Genomic DNA, 6,000 nt, shown 5'->3' on the forward strand with positions numbered 1-6,000 from the left:
TAAAAAATGGAAAAATGAGAAAATAACAAAGCAAGATGACGTTTATTATTTATTTATTTATTTATTTATTTTTATATGCCACCCTTCTCCGGAGACTCAAGGTGGCTTACAATGTGTTAAGCAATAGCCTTCATACTTTTGTATATTTTACAAAGTCAGTTTATTGCCCCCAGAAACCGGGTCCTCATTATTAAGGACGTTATTAAGAAAATCATGGAATGTGCTGAAATGAGTAAATCGACATTTGAAATTAGAGAACAAGAAGATAAACAATATTACAAGATATGGGATTTATTTTATCAATGGCTAGATACTAAAACATGGAAATGAAATATGAAACCTAAAATGAATGTTATAACATAATATGTGAAGATATTTTTTTTTTTTGGAATGATAATGCCATTGTTAGATAAATGATAAATGAGGATAATGATACAAAGATATATATTAGATTGATGATATGAGAAATTAGATAATTAGTAAAATATGAATATGGGGACGAAGCACAAGGGATTGGTAACCGACCAACACACTGTTTGCAATTGTTGGATTTTTTGCAAACTGGATTTTTTATGTTTGTTTAAAAATAAAAAAAAATCAAAAAAAAAAAAAAGGAGAGAAAAGGACTGTTTATCACTGCTGGAGAAAAACACTTGAACACAGGGCCTTCATTAGTACCAACCTGTAGTCAAAAAAATATTTCCCCAAACGAAACTGGTGGCATCTTCAGCGCTACAGATATACTGTATTGGGCATTAAAGCAGAAGGCTTTTATCAAATATATTTTAAAATACAAAATTTATTTGACAGTATAACTATTGATATTTAATATGCCATGGTCTACAAATATGTGGATAATCTCAGGATTTTTGCTGGTGTGTGAAGCCAGCAAATTGTACTACTGCTTGTCCAATTCATGAACCATTTATTGTACACTAATAAAATCCAGAGTGGCTTGTCTGTGATGAAATACTTCATTTTTTTCTTTCTCTAATGCTCAGTGTACATACATGAACTTGTATCTGTTTCTTATATCATTTTATATGTAACAAATCCCTACCCATGTTGAATGACTATCCAGATTTCCAGAATAACTGTGCATGTTAAGATATTTAAAATTTAATAGCTGGTGAGTTCCAGTTGGTGACATTTGGACAAAGAAAGGGGTTGAGGAGCTAGCTCTGTTCTTCACCCCTTTTTTCTGGTGCTGGAGCGATCCTGAAAGGATACACGAAGCCCGAAGGGAAGCATTTTGGAGTGGGGATACTCGAGGAGCAGTTTGGCAATAAGCGATCGTCAGCGCGACAGAGAGAAACCCCATTGAGCCCGGCAATTGAGAGGTTGACATTTTTCAATGGTGGCCCCAAAGTCTTGACAGTCAGTAAAGTGGGAAGCAAGATCGAATGACAGCTCATGGTGAAGAGTAACAAGAGGTCAGTGCAAAAGAATTTGCGTTAGAGAAGATTAGCAAGAAAGAAGGTTCGCACCTCATTGTGAAGATTGATTGATAATATTAATATTAATATTAATATTAATATTAATATTAATATTAATATTAATATTAATATTAATATTAATATTAATATTAATATTAATATTAATATTAATATTAATATTAATATTGATATTGATATTGATATTGATATTGATATTGATATTGATATTAATATTAATATTAATATTAATATTAATATTAATATTGATATTGATATTAATATTGATATTGATATTGATATTAATATTGATATTGATATTAATATTAATATTGATATTAATGATTTTATTTCTATACCGCCCTTCTCCCGAAGGACTCAGGGCGGTGTACAGCCTATTTAAAAACACAAGACAAAAAATCAATTAAAAATTTAAAATAATTAAATAAATTTGGCTCAATTTAAAACCCCACAAATTTAAAATACCCCAATTTAAAATTATTATGATGATAGCCCAGCCTGGCGGAACAACAGGGTCTTCAGTGCACAGCGAAACACCCGGAGGTCAGAGATCTTACGTATTTCCGGGGGCAGTTCATTCCACAGGGCTGGGGCTCCCACAGAGAAGGCCCTCCCCCTGGGTGTCGCCAGCCGACATAACTTGGCTGATGGTACCCTGAGGAGACCCTCTCTGTGGGAGCGAACTGGCCGGTGGGAGGCTATTGGTGGCAGAAGTCGGTCTCGAAGGTACCCGGATCCAGTGCCATGGAGCACTTTAAAGGTGGTGACCACCTTGAATCGCACCTGGAAGACCACTGGGAGCCAGTGCAGCTCGCACAGGAGGGATGTCACGCGGGCACAACCACCCGTGCAGCCGCATTCTGGACCAGTTGGAGCCTCCGAGTGCTCTTCAAGGGGAGCCCCATGTAGAGAGCATTACAATAGTCCAGCTGGGAGGTGACAAGGGTGTGAGTGACTGTGCGCAAGGCGTCCCGGTCCAGAAAGGGCTGCAACTGGCGAATAGGCGAACCTGATAAAAGGCCCCCCTGGCCACGGCCGTCATATGCTCTTCTGAAGACAGCTGTGCATCCAGGAGGGCACCCAGATTGCGAGCCCTCTCTGTGGGGGGCAAAGATTCACCCCCAATAGTCAGTGATGGCACCTGCTGACTATATCGGGATGCCGGTAGCCACAGCCACTCGGTCTTGGACGGGTTGAGTCTGAGCCTGTTCCTCCCCATCCAGACCCGCACGGCCTCCAGGCAGTGAGACATCACATCAAGGGCATCGTTGGGGTGGTCTGGGGTGTACAGCTGAGTATCATCAGCATACAGATGACACTTCACCCCAAAACCACGGATGATCTCATCCAACGGCTTCACATAAATGTTGAACAGAAGGGGCGAGAGGACCGACCCTTGCGGCCTCTGCCCCCCTGCCAACACAAACTGCGAGCGGTCGGAGAGGAAGGAGGAGAACCACCGCAGAACGGTGCCCCCTATTTCTAACCCCCTCAACCGCTGCAGCATGATACCATGGTTGATGGTATCAAAAGCCGCTGAGAGATCTAATAGGACTAGGACAGAGGAGCAACCCCTGTCCCGAGCCCTCCAGAGATCATCCACCAACGCAACCAATGCTGTTTCTGTGCTATACCCCTGCCTGAAGCCTGACTGGCACGGGTCCAGATAGATAGCGTCATCCAGGTGTCGGGGAAGCTGTCGTGCCACCACGCTCTCAACAACCTTCGCCACAAAACAAAGGTTGGAGACTGGACAGTAGTTGGCTAATTCAGCCGGATCCAGGGAGGGCTTCTTGAGGAGAGATCTCACTACCGCCTCTTTCAAGGTGGCAGGAAAGGTACCCCCACTCAGTGAAGCACTTATAATTCCCTGGAGCCAGCCTCGTGTAACCTCCTGGGAGGCCAGTACCAACCAGGAGGGACACGGGTCCAATAAACACGTGGCGGCACTAATCTTACCCAGAACTCTGTCCACATCCTTGGGAGCCACAGGATCAAACTCCTGCCAGATAATATTCTCAAGACCTTCCCTCGTCTCCTCCCCTGGACTCATCCAATCAGAGTCCAAGCCATCCTGAATTCGAGCGACTTTATCATGCAGAAATTGCACAAACTCCTCAGCTTGACCCTGCAAGGGATCTTCCCGCACTCCCCCCTGAAGAAGGGAGTGGGTCACCCTAAAAAGGGCGGCTGGGCGGTTCTCTGCAGATGCGATAAGAGTGGAAAAATGGTTAGATTTCGCCGCTTTTATCACCACTAGGTAGGTCTTGATATAAGGCCTCACCTGTGTCCGGTCGGAATTGGATTGACTAGTCCTCCAAACGCTCTCTAGGCGTCTTTTCCGATGCTTCATCTCCTCAACTCCTCTTCATCTCCTCAGCCAATTGAGATCGGCATTGGGTCAGAGGCCGCAAAGGCACAATGCGATCCAAAGCTCCAGCGGCTGCACTCTCCCACCAGGTGGCCACCAGCTCTTCAGTCGAGTCGTGTGTCAGAGTCTCAGGAAACGGCCCAAGCTCCGTCAGGAACATTTCGGAATCCATCAGGCGCCTGGGATGGAACCATTTGGTCGGTTCCGTCTCCCTGCGGTGGGGGGAAGTGGTAGGAAAGTCCAAGTGAAGGAGCGAATGATCTGTCCATGATGAGGGTTTAATATCTAGGTCCCCTCTACCAAGATCATTCAACCACTGACCAGAGACGAAAATCAAGTCCAGAGTGTGTCCCCCTATGTAAGTGGGGCCTTGAACTAACTGGGTCAGGTCCATGGCCGTCATGGAAGCCATGAACTCCCGAGCCACCTCTGATGCCTCACCCGCGGATGGAAGGTTGAAATCCCCCATTGACAATAAGTCTGGGGGTATCAACCGCCACCCCGGCAATGACGTCGAGTAGCTCAGGCAGGGTCTCCGCCACGTGGCAGGGAGCCAGGTACGTAGTCAGCAAACCCATCTGCACCCCACGGCCCCACTTCACAAAAAGGGACTCACATCTGGCTATCTGAGGAACAGTGGTCTCCCTTGGACAAAGACTCTCCCTAATAATCACCGCCACTCCCCCACCCCTCCCCTGGGCCCTTGGCTGATGAAATGCATGGAAACCTGGTGGGCACATTTCAATGAGGGGGACCCCCCCTGTTGGCCCAGCCAGGTCTCCATAATACCTGCCAGGTCCGCACCAGATCATAGATGAGGGGGGCTTTATTAACAACCGACCTGGCATTACACAACATCAGCTGCTGATTGATCATAACCTGAGAAAGCAGCTAAGAAGTGGAGGTGAGAGTGAGTGGAAAGTGGGATAATCGCACCTTGATTAAGAGGAGTGGATTGAGACCTTTCCTTGCCAGCATACTTTAAGAAAACAAAACCCGAAGATATATCTTCTAAGAAAACTCATTTATTTGTTATAAAGAAAATAAAACATCTTACTAATCTAAAAAAAAAAAAAAATTGTTACATTTTTGCAAAAGTTTCTACCGGCTATTTCTCAGCCGGACCTTTCTGGCAGGAGAACAAAGAAAAAGTGTTAAGAGGAATGTGGGTGGAGGACATGCGCAGTTTAGCTTACTGATAAGGATTCTTGGCAAGCTACGGAAAGTCTGATAGTCCAGAAATGAGAGCTCAGCTGGTAAATAAAAAAAACGCAGTGACAATCCCCTTCTTTTGCCAGTTAAGCGAATATCAGGTACATCATCAAATAAGGCACATCTTCTTACACAGATACTCATGTTGAGCTGCTGGAAGTGGTTTGTTGAGCATATCAGCAATTTGATCATGTGTAGATACATACTGCATTTTAACAAAACCTTTTTTCACTAAATGTTTTATGTTTCGATAACGGATGTCAATGTGTCTGGACCTAGAACCTGTGAAATGTGATTCAGAAATATAAACCACCGATTCATTGTCTTCCATCACTGTGATCGGTCGGATCGGGTGTGTCCAGATATCTGTGACTAAAGCATCAAACCAAGTTAGAGAATTACATGCATCTGAAACACAAGCATATTCAGCTTCAGTAGATGAACAAGAAACAAAATTCTGTTTACGCACTTGCCAATAAACAGGACATCCATTTAAGAACATCATATAACCTGAAGTACTTTTATGTGATTTGTTATCACTTGCCCAATCAGAATCTGCATAAAAACTTAATTCTGCATAATCAATATGTGTTGGTTCTAACAATAACTTCATGTGTTTAGTGTGCTTTAGGTATCTCAATAATTTCTTAACGCATGTCCAATGAAACTGTTTTGCCTTACCTACGTGTCGAGACAAGAGATTAACACTAAGTGCAATGTTGAGTCTGGTCCAACTACTAATATACAGTGGTGGGATTCTGCCGGTTCTAGGGGGTTCGGCCGAACCCTTTGTTAAATTGCTGGCTCACCCCGCCCCTTGCCCCGCCCCTCCGCACCACTATTTATTGCCAATAAATAGTGGTGGGCGAGGGGCGGGCGAGCCAGCAATTTAACAAAGGGTTCGGTGTTTTTTTGTAATTTTATTGGCCCACGGAGCTTCAGCATAGGCTAATTAGCCCCTGC

Source organism: Pantherophis guttatus, chromosome 5 (genome assembly GCF_059756535.1).
Source record: "Pantherophis guttatus breed Tessera chromosome 5, ASM5975653v1, whole genome shotgun sequence".
In the NCBI taxonomy this organism is placed as follows: Eukaryota; Metazoa; Chordata; class Lepidosauria; order Squamata; family Colubridae; genus Pantherophis; species Pantherophis guttatus.